This window comes from Eumetopias jubatus, unplaced genomic scaffold (genome assembly GCF_037043125.1).
Source record: "Eumetopias jubatus isolate StellerSeaLion01/CBP00866 unplaced genomic scaffold, mEumJub1_p1.0 scaffold_9, whole genome shotgun sequence".
In the NCBI taxonomy this organism is placed as follows: domain Eukaryota; kingdom Metazoa; phylum Chordata; class Mammalia; order Carnivora; family Otariidae; genus Eumetopias; species Eumetopias jubatus.
In genome coordinates, this window is record NW_028274815.1 from 95,866,415 (window position 1) to 95,881,600 (window position 15,186).

General features: G+C 47.0%; 1 protein-coding gene across 2 annotated transcripts in view; it reads right to left on the reverse strand.

Moving 5' to 3' along the window:
- Positions 1-6,635, reverse strand: part of RIN2 (Ras and Rab interactor 2) — a 239,885-nt gene extending 233,250 nt beyond the window's left edge. The window contains exon 1 of one of the 2 annotated variants that reach the window (XM_028123720.2): positions 6,575-6,635. The gene's annotated coding sequence lies outside the window, so the exon portion shown is untranslated. The remainder of the gene's footprint in view (positions 1-6,574) is intronic. The other variant, XM_028123718.2, reaches the window with a different exon arrangement.
- Positions 6,636-15,186: the final 8,551 nt, after the last annotated feature.

Genomic DNA, 15,186 nt, shown 5'->3' on the forward strand with positions numbered 1-15,186 from the left:
GACACAGCAGCTGGTTTCGCCCCGCGGGGAGGTGTGACATCTTGGCTCATTTCCAGGGACTCAAAAGTTCATGGGCAATCCCACCCATGAAGGTGCCGTTTGCTTACCACACAGGAGAAATACCTGCCTCCATTCATTTTTAAGTATTCTTGTAATCAAACTGGAGTTAAATGCAAGGGGGAAAAAAAACCTCTGGTGATTTCATCAATTAAAAAAAATGTCTTAGATGAATGGATAAAGAAGATGTGGTATATATACACAATGGAATATTATGCAGCCATCAAAAGGAATGAGATCTTGCCATTTGCAACGACATGGATGGAACTGGAGGGTGTTATGCTGAGTGAAATAAGTCAATCAGAGAAAGACATGTATCATATGACCTCACCGATATGAGGAATTCTTAATCTCAGGAAACAAACTGAAGGTTGCTGGAGTGGTGGGGGGTGGGAGGGATGGGGTGGCTGGGTGATAGACATTGGGGAGGGTATGTGCTATGGTGAGCGCTGTGAATTGTGCAAGACTGTTGAATCACAGATATGTACCTCTGAAACAAATAATGCAATATATGTTAAGAAAAAAAAAAAGAAGTAGAAGATAGCAGGAGGGGAAGAATGAAGGGGAGTAAATCAGAGGGGGAGACGAACCATGAGAGACGATGGACACTGAAAAACAAACTGAGGGTTCTAGAGGGGAGGGGGTGGGGGCATGGGTTAGCCTGGTGATGGGTATGGGGATGGGTTAGCCTGGTGATGGGTATTAAAGAGGGCACATTCTGCGTGGAGCACTGGGTGTTATGCACAAACAATGAATCATGGAACACTACATCAAAAACTAATGATGTAATGTATGGTGATTAACATAACAATAAAAAATTTTTTAAAAATGTCTTATAAAGCAAATAAAGTTCATTTCGCCTCCTATTTAAACTAACTAAGTGGATTTTGGTACTTTGTATTTCTGACCTAGAACACGATATCGTATATGTGAAAACCAAAGTGTCCATTTATGTCATTTATTGTGTTAACCTACTCAATTAAAATAGTTAATTCATTAAAAATGGTAAAATACAAATGTTTCCACCAAGTTTTATTTATGAAATACTCAACTTTTGAGAATTTCAGGAGAGTGAGGGCTTATAGGTTAATATCTCCGTTTACTATCATTTGACCACATGTCATGATCAAATAAAAATGAGAAATAAGCTCACAGCAGTAATTAAAATACCTCCTGAATTTATTTCTCATTTGGACACTAATGAAGCTCAGCAACGTCATCTGAAACACTCTTATAGATGGTTTTAAAATACAAATCAGTGTAGCTTTATAACCTTTCCTACAACTTTTGGGAGAATTTAAAGTTACTCAAAGGGGGGGTCCTTGCCACCAAAGAGTCTTGATCAGAGTAAGACATGTCCCACAGGATGGAGTATCTATAGCCTCATCCACACAACCCCCTTGCCATATCCAACTTTATTTTCTGAGGGTCTTCTACAAAATGACTCTGTTTAGGCTTTTGCCAAACCATTAACAAGTTCAAAAACTGTTTCTACCACAAAAAGCAATGTCATTTAATCAGGCATTCATTCAAAATAATAATGCTTTTGAGTTGGTTTGCTAGCAGCTGCATTAACTTGTGTGGTTCTATTCACACTCTCAGCTGACACTCCACACTTCTCAGGGATGATATTAAAAATACTTAACGACATGGGATAGACTGGGCCCCGATCAATCACAACAGATGCTGGCCACAAACTCGCAGGTTGAAAACTCTGGATTGTCCGGCTCACTGGTGCAGGTTCTTCCTCTTCATCCCCATCCCTGACTTCACAAACTCTATCCCTGCTCCTGGATGTGGGCTTCCCGGTTCTGCTTCGACCCCTTTCTGCTGGGCCTGTGGTCCCTCTGTGGGTAAATTCATCAGCTCCCATGTTTCAGTCCCCACCATGCCCCAATGATGCTGTTTCTCCAGCTGCTTATTGAAAATTTCTATCTGGGTAACATACAGGACTTTTGTAGGGGCCAAGGGAGGCCACTCCAAGATGGGCCACCAGGCGTGAAGATCATTTTTGACGTCAAAGCAATCAAAACCCGGCCGATTTGGGAAAACTGCCTGCAGGTACCAGAGATGCCTCTGTACCTAAGAAACTTACATGCATAACCGGGCAACCTCCCATCCCTCTCCTTAGCCTCATGTTGCCTAACCGTCTTGGGAGTCTCATGTCTGTGTGGATTCCCTGTACATATGTAATTAAATTTTATTTTCTCCTGTTAATCTGGCTCACAAGAACCCCATCTATTTGATTCTTAGTCCTGCTAGAGGGATCTTGAAGGGCAGAGTAAATTCCTCCTCAACACTTTTAAACTCACAATATTAAAAAAAAAAAAAATCACACTCAATATTTCCCTCCCACTTTTTCCTTGGCCCCAAATGCAGGAGGGCATGCACACACACACACGCACACACACGCACACACACACACACACCCCTGATAGGTCCATTTTTCTCAAAACACATCTGTCCCTGACTTCTGTGATACCACCCTAATCAATACAGATCAATACAGGTCCCAGAGACTACTTCCTTTCCATGCTTTGGAAACATCTATGAAACAAATCCTGAGATAAGTTCAACCAGCACTGGAGACCCTTGAAGATCTGCTTGCAGCCGCGCCCCTTCTGATGATGGTGTCACCTTTCCCGAGGCTCCTCAGCGAGCCCTGCTAGCCCGCCACTCTCCCCTGAAACCCTGAAGTATGAACTCTGGCTTCCCCTGTTCACCTCCTCCCTTCAGTGCAAACAAGGCTGAACATCCAGGGTTACCCCTCATGAAAAGTGTGGAATTGCTGGTTGCTGGCAAACTCTTTCTTAAAAACACCAGATTCCAAACAATGGGTGCTTACAAGCTGGTGGCTCCCATCAGCAGCTACCTTTTCATGAGTAAATGTAGACATCCTACAGAAGCCAAACTGCCAGGTCCCAGGGAGAGAGGACAACTGAAAACCCTGGGTGTACCTTCCCACTCCGGGGAGGTGATCAAGCAAGATGTGTCTCGGCTCCAGATCCCTATGCTGCCATTCCACATACAAGCCACGTTGGAGGCACGCTCGCTCAGGAAAAGCTGGTTGACATCTGCCGGCTTCTAAGCAGCATGAAGACACGCTCCCCAGAGCCTGTTTGCATTGTTTACTTGACTCCTTCGGCTCCCTCAGATCTGACCAAACCCTGGAGAACGGACTCCTGTTAATCAGGCGCACAGGAGCTGCAAACTAATACCTCACAAGGGGTGGGGGTGGGGGGTATGATTACCACGCCTTTTTAATGTCCAGATTATAGATGTTTTGCTATCCGAAGCACCAAGGCTCCTTGAAAAAACTGCCTAGATGTCAGAAGGCGAACTAAAAAAGCATTTGGGGTCAACTAAACATTTCCCAAAGTGGATTCCTTGGGACACTGGATCCTAAAGATGCTTCATGAGAAAGTGTTCTGTGGCCAAATGAAATTGGTAAACGGTCCATATTATGGCGTCATCCTAAAGAGTCCCAGTGCATACTATAATAAAGGCACTAAAAAGTCCTGCAGAGGAAACCCTGCTTAACGTTAGCACTTTTCTAATGTGTTCTAGCCTTCTATCACTGTAACTCTTTAGGAATTTTTTTTAAGAGAAAGAGTGAGAGCACACGAGCAGGGAGGGGCAGAGGGAGAGGGAGAGAGAGAGAATCTTAAGCAGGCTCCACGCCCAGTGCAGAGCCCCACTAGGGGCTTGATCTCAAGACCCTGAGATCATGACCTGAGCTGAAATCAAAAGTCATACACTTAACCGACTGAGCCACCCAGGTGCCTGTCTATCATCTATCTATCTATCTATCTATCTATCTATCTATCTATCTATCTATCTATCTTTCGTAATTCTTTAGTAAAGTTTTACCCTAAACACAACTTGATTAAATTCTGCTCTCGACAGACACTGCCTGGGGTGTACCTCTGAGCACAACCACGTCTAGCAAATCAGTGGTGGTTCAGCGAGATACCCTACTGGGCCTGGAGCCCTGGTCCCAGCTTTGGTGCTTTGACCTCTCTAGGCCTCTGTCTTCTCACCTAACAAGTGGAATTAATAGTACTAGGGTGAAAAACAACTGAGGTGTTATCTGTAAAAGCATTTCGCAATGTGCTACAAAAATATGATCAATCTGCTAAGGATGGACTTCCTGCTGTGCATTTACCAAGGGATACTTTTGTTCATTATTTTCAACACCCACTCCTTGGTGTTGGAGGCAGGGAGGAGGAGCTAGGATCTGGCTTTTGACCTTGTTGACAGTGGGCAAGTGGGGTCCCCTGCATACCACTCCTAAGTGCTACACAAGGAATAGTGGTGGCACTGAGGGGGTGTCTTATCAGGGAAAGGAGGAAGGACTTCAGGAAACCTTTCCAGCGGAAACCATTAGAATCTTGAAGGATCATTCCAAGGGCTGGATGTACACGGGGAGTGGGACATAATACCCAGATGACATAACGTGGGGAGTATGTGAAGAATGGGCCCCCTTAAGGCTGACCTCTCAGGGCTGCATGCCCTCACACAGAAGAGAAATAAGCTATCTGTCTCCTCTAAGCAGAGGAAGAGGATCCAGCCCAGTAAAGAGGTTGATTCTGGAGAACTGAACTCCTCTTTGAAGTGGGTAGTGGCCCTTGACTTTGGAGAAGGGGAGGAGAGGCCTTATGTGGGGATAGAAGCGCTGCTGGGAAGCTCTCTCTAGCAAACAAGCACATACCAGAGCCCTAGAGGGAGTCAAGCTCCTCCCTGCTGCCCCTGCGGAGGGGTTCAAGTGTGGGTTATTTTAGGTCTCCTTCTCTACTTAGCTAACCTGTCTGCAGAATGCCACCAGACAAAGGAGGTCCTGGTAGCAGGTTGCTCTACTCTCATGTCCTCAGCCTCCAACTGCTGAGAGCAGTCCCTAAACCCCGCAATTCCTGTCAACCACCAGCTGCCTTCTCCAGTCCCAAATGCAAGGGCCCCTTACTGTTCCAGGCCCCACCCAATCCCTGATCCCTGATGCCCTCTATGGAGCTACTCCAGTACCCCAGCACAGGGAATTCAAGGGTGTTCTAGAAACATACTGGAACCTGAGGCCAAAAGGAAAATGCATACATGTCTGCACACCTATCAAAATATTATCCCATACTTGAACTATGTAAAAAGTTAATAAAAAACTGTACAGCCAAAAAAAAAAAAAAAAAAAGATTATATATAAAACCAGCATTGCCTAATCTGCTGCAGGCCATTGTCAACCCTCATTAACCCCCTGGTGGGGACCAGACAAACAGGGTGATTGGAAACCACTGTCCCCATTGCACAATAATGCAGGGGCATAACAAAACCTGTCTTTATTTAAAATTTGGTATTTTGTTCATGTGGATTTTTTACATTAAATTTTTTAAAATACTGCCTTAAAATACCATGTTAATTGCTGAGTACAGCCAAGTGTTTATTTTTGCTCAATATTGACAAAGTCCTGTTGCTGGAAGAGTGCTCTGAGGTTTCCTTATTGATGACAGCACGTTCCTAAGAAACCCCAATGTTCCGGAAACCATCAGGCCTGCAAGAAAGTACGATTCCACTATATGCCCGGTTTGTGTGCAGCCTCCTCTGCTGAATTAGGAAAACCCAAGGGTTCGAGATCTCTGTGAAGAAAGGGCCCAAGGGGCCAGGTCTTGCCCTGTATTTCTTGGCAACAAATCATAGGCTTTAAAGCAGAATTCTGCAAACTCTGCTGTCCCCCGACCGTGGAGGGGGCCCAGTGACGGGTGGGTGGACGCCTTGCTGGTGGAAGCCGAGGCCAAGGGTGGAGGCCGAGCCCAGAAGGGGGCGGGGAGGCCTGAGGATGGGAAAGTGGCCCCGTCCCTTCCCGGCAGGAACCCCGGGCTCCTCCTCCTCCTGCTGTGCAGCCATCAATCCCCGCGACAGCCCAGCGCCCCCAGGTCGGACTCACGGACCCTGCTAGGGCGAGGGGGGGTGGGTAGGAGGAAGTCTCGGACCCGGGCGTCAGCCCGGTGCACTGACTGGGCTCACGGACCCGGGCGGAGCTGGGCACCCGGGCTATGCGACCCTCGGCCCGGCCCGCGCTCCCAGGCACGAGGCGCACTTGACACCCCATAGTCGGCCCCCGCAGGTAGAACTCGACAAAGGTCCCTCCCCCTCCTCCTGCATGCACGCACACACCCGGCACCTGGAGCCACCGGACCCGCACCCTCCGGCTGCCCCTCACTCCACCCCCGCAGAGGTCGGCTGAGGATACTCCATGACCCGGCCGTGACCAGCGATCGCCCCGCGGTCGCCCCAGGGTACCCTGGTCCTGTCCAGGCGTCCCACTCCCCGGCGCCTACCCCCACCCGTTCCCACAGCCCCCCGAAGACACTCGCTCGCTCTCTCCCTCCAGGTCCCCTCCGAAGGGGAAGACAGTACGAGCAGCAGCACCCCGCGCCTCGAACCCCGCGCAGCCCCCGCCGGCGCCCTGCAGCCTCCCCGGGTGCTGGGTGCCGACACCAGGGGTGGGGTCTCCGCGGCCGCCGCCCCTTACCTCGCGCAGGCCCTCCCCGCAGATCTTGGAGGCGGGGGAGAGCGGTGGCCCCGCGAACTAGCGCGGGGCTGGGTTTCCCCGCCCGGGCGGAGCAGGAGGAGGAGGAAGAGGAGCTGGGGAGGGGAGGGGAGGGGGAGGGGAGGGACGGGCTTTGTGTCTGCCTCCGGCCCTCCCTCGGCTCCGGCGCTGGCCATCCCCCTCCCCCAGCCACCCTCCGACGCCCGGGGAGGGGAGGGGACGGGGCGGGGGTGAGGCGAGGGGGCGAGGAAGGCGCCTGCGCGACCCGGGGTCCCTGCCCTCTTGCGCTCCCCCCCCCCCCGCCCCTCGGGACGTGCAGCCGAGTCGCCTGCGGGTGACCGGGAACCCTGGCTGCAACTACGCGAAGCCAGGGACCGAGAAAGTTGATCTGACCCGGAGCAAACTTGGCTGGAGCAGCTCCCGACGCGCCTTGGCGCCGCCGCCCGGCTCTTATGCGCTCCCCGGGGAGGACCCGAGTTTTGTTCTCGGAGATTCTTTTCTATCTCCTTTCTTTGCACTCACTGCTGAGCCGGGCAACCGCGCGCGCACCTCTTCCCCGGGCCAGTCCCGCCGCCTGGTAGCGGACGCCGGGATCAGCCGAGGGGGCTGGGAAGCCTCTGTGCGGGAGGCCTGGGTGGGCTCCTGCCCTTTGTTCCGCGCTCCGAGGCGCTCCAGCGCCCGGTGGCTGCCGGGCTCCCGCTGGGGGATGTTTTGCTGCATCCCCGCTGGGAAGCGGGCGGCCGGGTCGGTTTCTGAGTGCAGAGCTGCCCAGCCCCACCCGGACCCCAGGGAGCCAGAGCAGCTGGGAGGCAGGATGTGGTTTAGCTCAGTTCTGAGCCATCCTTTTAAGGCCTAGGTGATGAGGGAGCAGAAGGCAAGCTGAGGACAAAGCACAAGCGGACATCCTGCAAACATTCCCCCCACCCCCGCCAGGTGGGATACTTGTGACAGCCCCCAGGCATTCTTGGCTGCCCTATAACTAAGAAAAGGGAAAAATAAATGGTTAACTGATAAAGATCACAGCCCTGCAGGACTTTAGTCCCCATCAGTGTACCAATGTCTAGTGATATACAAGGAAAAAGCATTATCGGTAGCCTAACTTTCAGAGTCCCATAACTCAACTTCCTGGAGCCCGAACATCACCCTCCCCTCCACAGTGATGTGGAAAACACAGAAGGGAAAGTAAAATTAAATTTCTTAATGACCTGCAGCCCACCGACAAGGATCTGAGATAGGCAGAGTATAACATTCCTCCAGGAAGCTCCCAACCGCCTAATGTTAGCGCCTTACTAGCAGGAGAAACAACTTTAGCTTGACTATAGCCAGGCCTCCAGCATCCTGGGAGTCTTCTTTAGCATATGAAAGTCCTTTTGGCCACCTCCCTTTGTCCTCACCTCCCTCCACGCCCAAGTATATAATCAGCCACACCTCACAACCCCAGTGCAGCGGCTCTTTCTGAGCACCAGTCCCGTCCCCGTGCTTTAATAAAATCATCTTTTTGCACCAAAGACATCTCAGGAATTCTTTCCTGGCCGTCAGCTCCGGACCTCACCAACATTCCACAACTACATCATAGGGATGGTGACATGGACCGGCGGAGAGCTGGGGGCTGCAGTCTTTTCTTTGGAGCCAGGCAGGTCCCTGGTGAGCTGCTGTGTTTTCCCACTCCCCTGCCAAGGAGAACACCTTTGGGGAGAAATTGCTAACGGTGTGAGAGTTACCAAAGTAGCCAGAGACGCAGAAGGAGCCTCAGACACCTGTTTGGGACAGAAGCAGAAAAAGGGAACAAAGTCCTTATTTGTATCCTTGTTCTGCCTTAGACCAGTCGCCAGAGAGGAGAATCGCATTGGCATTGGTTCTTGTGATTCCTGCCTTGTAAAATCCCCAAGATTTCTCTTTCATAATCAGCTCAGTCCCCAGGAAGTCATAATCCACTGTACTTAATGTTCCAAGTCACCGATTCAATACTTACCTGAGCATCTGATATGCGCCAGGCGCTGCTCTACTGCTTGGGATGCCCTGGGGAACAAAACAGATCTCCCTGCCCTATTGGAGCTGACATTTTGGGAAGCATGAGCTGGATACAGGGTGAATTTTGAACATCACTAAGTCAGTTCCTTAGAGCATTAGAAAAGGTCAGCAGTAGGGAAAAAAAAGAAAAGGAAAATAAGCAGGCTGAAGAGTGCCAGTGTCCGGTGCAGAGGGTAGAACTGAATGTGTGGGGTGGTCAGAGCAGGCCTGGTTAATAAGATAGGATTTGAGCAGGGACCTGGACGAGGTGAGGTAGGAGTACATACCTGGGATGAGTATTAAGGTCAAAGGCTCTGAGGTGGTAGGTGGAAGCTCTTGAGGGTCTGAGCAGGGGGTGGCTCGATCTGATCTTTTTATTATGAAAGATTAGTTTGATGCCATAGGGAGAGCCGGCTGTGCAGGCAAAGTTAAAACAAGTTAGGAGCTATTGACATGATCCTGCTGGAGAGGGAGGTTGCACAGAGCAGGGTCACGGCAGTGCACGTAGAGAGAAGTAATTGGATCCTTATTTATTTTGAAGGTTGGACAGTCAGGAATTCCTAAGAGGTTGAATACACTGGCAAAACAAAGAGGTGGAATGAGGCAGACCTAGTTCCCTAGTTCCTTATCCTTCACTCTTCTGTCCCTTCCGCCCCAGAAAGATTCCATTTTGTATACAAAGCTCCCGCAGTAACTGTTGAAGGTGTATGTCTTCTGCTCCTTTCCTCCCGGTTCCTTCCCCCTTTTTCTCTTTTCATTCACCCTCTTGAAAACTTCCTTCATCTTGTGGACATTGCCCCATGGATGGCGCCACAGACTCAATCTGTTTTAAAACTTGGAGCTCACGTGGCTCCGTTCTCTCTCAGGAAAACCTCTTTTACTGTAGAGATGGATTTGGAGATTATTCACCTGAAACTCTACTGGGGGGCACCTGGGTGGCTCAGTCCGTTAAGCGTCCAACTCTTGATCTCGGCTCAGGGGCTCAGGTCATGATCTCAGCGTCATGAAACTGAGCCCCGTACCCAGCTCCTCCTCCCTGGACTTGGAGCCTGCTTAAGAGTCTCTCTCCCTCTGCTCCAGGCCCATGTGTGCATGGGTGCTTTCTGTCTCTCTAAAACAAAACAAGAACCTATCTACTGAGTAGCTACTATGTTTCAAGCACTATTATAGGCAGTCCAGCTAGAGCAGTAAACCAAACAGACAAAATGCTATGCTCTCATGGAACTCCCATTCTAATGCTGAGACAGAGGCAATACACCAGGCAAGGAAAATATGTAGCAAGGTTGATGATACCTGCCACAGAGAAAAATCAGCCCAAGAACAGAAAGAGGGTGATGGAGAGGCTACAATTTAAAACAGGTTGTCAGAGAAAACTACAAGAAAACAACAACATTAAAATAAACTTCAGGGGCACCTGGGTGGCTCAGTAGGTTAAGCATCTCTCTTCAGCTCAGGTTGTGATCTCAGGTTCCCAGGACCAAGCCCGGTGTTGGGCTCTCTGCTCAGCGGGGAGTCTGCTTCTCCCTCTTTCTGCCCCTCCCCCCCCACTCATGTTTGAGCACAGGTACACACTCTCTCTCTCCTAGATAAATAAATAAACTCTTTAAAAAAAATAACAAACTTTGGACCCTCTCATGGACTTATCTCACATTTGGCAGGTTTGACATCCTACCCAGGTCCCTTGGGATCGAAGTGACCACTCCGGTCAGCTGCAGAGATCACAAGTGCTCTGGGAGCACTTTGGTCAGCTGAGGACCAGCTAGCCAAGAAAATGTCACTTGTAATGAAGTTATTTCTCCTCTAACGTAAACCCAGCAGCATTGCTTCTGAAAGCATTGCCCAGAGTGGGCAACTCAGCAATTTCTCTTCTCTGTTGTAGAAGTAGAGGTTTCTTATGCACAGAAAAAGACTTGAAAAGATCACTTTTGTACCCCAGGGTCTGAGCTGTGGAATAATCATCATAATAGTGATGGCAATTCTTTATTCATGGGTCTGCATTGGTATGGGGTGACATTACCTTGATCCATCCCCAAGGCCACCCTGGGAGTCAAGTAAAGAGTATCCATGGAGGGGTGCCTGACTGGCTCGGTAGGTAGAGGGTTAAACTCTTGATCTTGAATTGTAAGTTCGAGCCCCATATTGGGTATAGAGATGACTTGAAAATAAAATCTTTAAAAAGAAAAAAAAAAGAGAGTATCCGTGAATAGTTAACCAATTCCTAGTGTTAGGAATTATCTAGTAGTTAGATGGTAGTTAGAAATTTCCTTTCCAAAGATTCAGTTCACGTAGAGAGAGGTGGTTCTTCACAGAAGGGGGTATTTGGCAGGGATACATACTTTATTTATATCTTTATTTAAATCTAAAAGAAAGGGCACCTGGGTGGCTCAGTCGGTTGAGTGTCTGCCTTCAGCTCAGGTCATGATCCCAGGGTCCTGGGATCAAGCCCTGCATTGGGCTCCCTGCTCAGCGGGGAGTCTGCTTCTCCCTCTCTCTCTGCCCCTCCCCTTGCCCACACTCACTCTCTCTCTCCCAAGTAAATAAGATCTTAGAAGAATCTAAAAGAAGTCAGTGATTGCCTCTGGAGTGTGGGATTATTGAGACTTTAACTTTTCAAGTTGTATGTTTATGAACTGTGAATATTTAAAATGGTGTATTACTTTGTTAATCAAAAAAGCATTCATTTTATATATAAAATTGGATACCCAGAGAATTAGAAGCACAAGTGTAAAGGTGAACTTACATGTAATTACCTGATATTTTAATTTTTCCTTTGACATTATTTAGACCATTTAAAAATGTCTGAGTATTGAGGTTTATTTTTATTCTTTAAGTTTTTATTATTAATTTCCAGATTTATTGCATTGTGGACAAAGAATGTAGCTTATATAATTTCTGCTCTTTGAAATTAATAGAGGCTTTGTGACCTAGTATATATTTTGAAAAATATTTCTGTATTTATCAGAAAAGAAGGCATATTAAACACCCCCATAACCCAGTTTGACAGTTAGCATATAGCAGGTGTTCAAAAACTATTTTGGAACTGAACACCAATTAATTAAACGTTAATTCATCTTTTACATTGATTCTAATTCACGATGTCTTTTATTTTTACTATTTCATTTGCCAGTCTCCTAATTTATATCCTGCTTTCTTCCTCCCTCCCCTTCTGGAATATAATGGACTTAGGGCCAATGTGTTAAGATCTTCCATTTTGGGCGCCTGGGTGGCTCAGTCAGTTAAGCATCTGACTCTTGATTTCTGCTCAGGTCGTGATTTTTGGGTCGTGAGATCAAGCCCTGCATTGGGTTCCATGCTCAGTTCAGAGTCTGCTTTAGGTTCCCTCTTTCTCTATCTAAATAAATACAATCTAAAAAAAAAAAAAAGATCTTCCATTTCAATTGGAGTTCTGATATTTTTCTTAGAATTTACAATTCTATTTACATTTACAATATAATCTGTACAATCTGTTACAATTTACAATTATTTATATTCTAGCATTTTCATGCTATCACCCAGTACCTAAATACTCCTATTACTATAATTTCACCCTGGATCATGTAGTTTATTATAAACCTCCTTTGCCCCATTCAATGTGTTTGCCTTGATTCATTCAGAAATTCCTATCATGACCCCTGCTTTCTTTGTGTTTGCCTTCAACCAATGCATTTTTTCTGTCCTGTATTGTAAACCTTTCTGCATCATTTTATTGTAGATGAGTTCTTTTGGAACAATGTATACCATAATTGAATGTTATTTTTAAACCCATCTGGTAAATTTGCTTTAATTTTTGTCACCTTGTTTTATGCTTTTGAGGTTTTATAAAACCCTGCCATTTCCTAAGTTCTATGCATTTTGGTTAAAAGAACTGAACTTTATATCTTTATATAGTCTTCCCTCATTAAAAAAAAAAAAACACCATAGTGGTTCATTCACTCTTTATTCAACACATAAATCTTGATTATTTACTGGGTGGCAGGTACTCAAGGTGCTTGCCATCTAATGGAGGGGGGACAAACAATAAACATACAAACACATAGAAATAAAGATATACAGGGCATGATGTGTGCCATAAAAACCTGTATTGTGAGAGTAGCTCAAGGACTTACATTGTTTGGGTGATCAGAGAAGACCTCCCTGCCAAGGTTATATTTAAGCTGAGACAAATGACAAAAGAGGGACCCAGTCAGGTGAATTTCTGGGGAAGAATGTTCCAGTCTAAGCAGAAGGAACAGCCAGAACCAAGGCCCTAAGGTAAGCTTCAAGGAGCAGGGAGTAAAGGGTTTTCGAGAAGTGAGGAGTTTTCAAGAAGGCTGGAGTGAGGGGTTTAAGGACAGTTTGGGAGGGTTTCAAATGGGAATGGCTGGATCTGGTTTCCATTTTTATATGACCACAAAGGCATCCCTAGGGAGCAGGGTTGGAAGGGAGGAGACAGCAATGAATGGAAGGAGACAAGCGAGGTAGCACAGCAAGCACGGGGCAAGGTGTCGTGGAGGATGTGGAGATGATGACTGGGTAGGGGCTGGGACAGAGGTAAGCAGGTGGATTCTCGGTAAGCTACTGAAAGGGTTTCAGAACACATCACTCCAAATATGTCCATTTGACATACTAATTTGAGCTAAAGGCACCTGAAAGACAAAGGGGCAAGAAGGGTGCTCTGACCTCCCCTTTTTTTCCTGAAAACAGGACACAGAACTCCCATGTGAAAGCTTCCCTCCCTGTACCAGGAGGAAAGGAACACTGTCATCAGCAGAGATGGGCAGTCGAGGCCAAGAAGAGTCTGGACAGACCCACCTTGTGAAAACAGCCTTCTCCTCCTTTTCACTCCCCTATATCAGAAGCACTGCTTTTTTCAACCTGCTATATAAGCACCTAGACCTAACCACTCTGGGGGTCTTCATTTTCCTGGGAAGGCTCCTATGCAAACGTAAAATAAAATGTATATGCTTTGTTCTTGCTGGTCTGTCTTATGTCCACTTAATTCTCCCACCCAGCCAGAGATTTTAAGAGGATAGAGGAAAAGTTGGCCTCCCTGACACTATGACGGTAGGACCGACTGGGCATGCTCCGTTACATATCCCTCCTGTTTTACATTTGGATACAATAAGGTTACATTTTGGTTGTGCCTCCACTGCCACCAACCTAGACCAAGCCACCCTTACTCCACTACCTCAGAGGCTTCTGCTTGTAACCTGGCATCCACTCCTGCCCCCTACTGGTTATTCTACACATAGCAGGCAGAATGGCGTATTTATTTTATTTTTTTAAATTTCATTTTATTATGTTGTGTTAGTCACCATGCAATACATCGTTAGTTTTTGATGTAGTGCTCCACGATTCATTGTTTTCATATAAGACCCAGAATGGTGTATTGAGAAGGGAAATTGGATCCTATTCCTTTCCTGTTCACCCCTCTGGCTACCCACTCTTTTTAGAAGAAATCCAAAATCTTTCTCATGGTTCGCAGAGTCCTCATACTCTGGCCTGAGGTCCTCTTTAACCCCATCTCCTGCCACTCAACTTCTGGCCTTCCTTTGGTTCCTTGAACACATGGAGCTTGATCCAGCCCCAGAGCCTCTGCCCTAACTGTTTTCTCTCTGGTCCTTTGCATATCTGCACTTCTGGCACAGAACACCATTTATATGCTTGAAAATATTTTTATTATGTCCTCACAATTCAGCGAAAGTCTGGCTAGTTATAGATTTCTAGGTTCAGAGTTATATTTATGAACACTTCAAAGATATAATTCCATTGTCTTCTTGAGCTTAAGACTGCTGTTGAGAAGTCTGAGGTCAGTTTAATTCTTGCTCCATTGCAAGCAAAAAGCAAGGAAGCAAAGATGGTCTGCTTTGGTCACCTGGAAGCTTAAACATAATAGTTTTGCCTTCAGTGCTTCTAATTCTACCCTAACAAGGTCCGAGAGTTTTTCCTTTGCTACAGTATCCTTGGTGTCCTTTACATGTGCAGACTATCATCTTTTCTAATTCTAGGGAATTTAAGGACATTATTTCAAGTCTTTCCTCCTCCCCTTCTGGATCTCCTGCACTGTGGATCTGCATGTTTACCTCTATCTTCTCTTCCTTTTAGCTTCCCCATCTTCCTCAACTGCCTTCTTGGAGATGACATGGATCACACCTTCCTACACACTGATTCTGGGGCTCTATGTGTCTGTTCTTTATTCCACCACTATCATTTGCCATATATTTTTTAAAGATATTTATTTATTTTATTTATTTATTTGAGAGAGAGAGAGAGAGCACGATCGGGGAGAGGGAGAAGCAGACTCTCCACTGAGCAGAGAGCCCAATGCGGGGCTCGATCCCAGGATCCTGGGATCATGACCTGAGCTGAAGGCAGACGCTTAACCGACTGAGCCGCCCAGGGGCCCCTATCATTTTCCATATCAAAATAATCTTTCATATCTAATATTCCCACTTGTTTCCTCTATGTGTGATGTCTGATTCTTGTTTCATATGGCTAATATCTTCCCCTACGTTCTTAATATGTTTATCATGTTTATTTACATTTTTTGGCATCACCATTTCTGTAATTCTGCTTCACGTCGTCTATGTTGGTACATTTTGCTC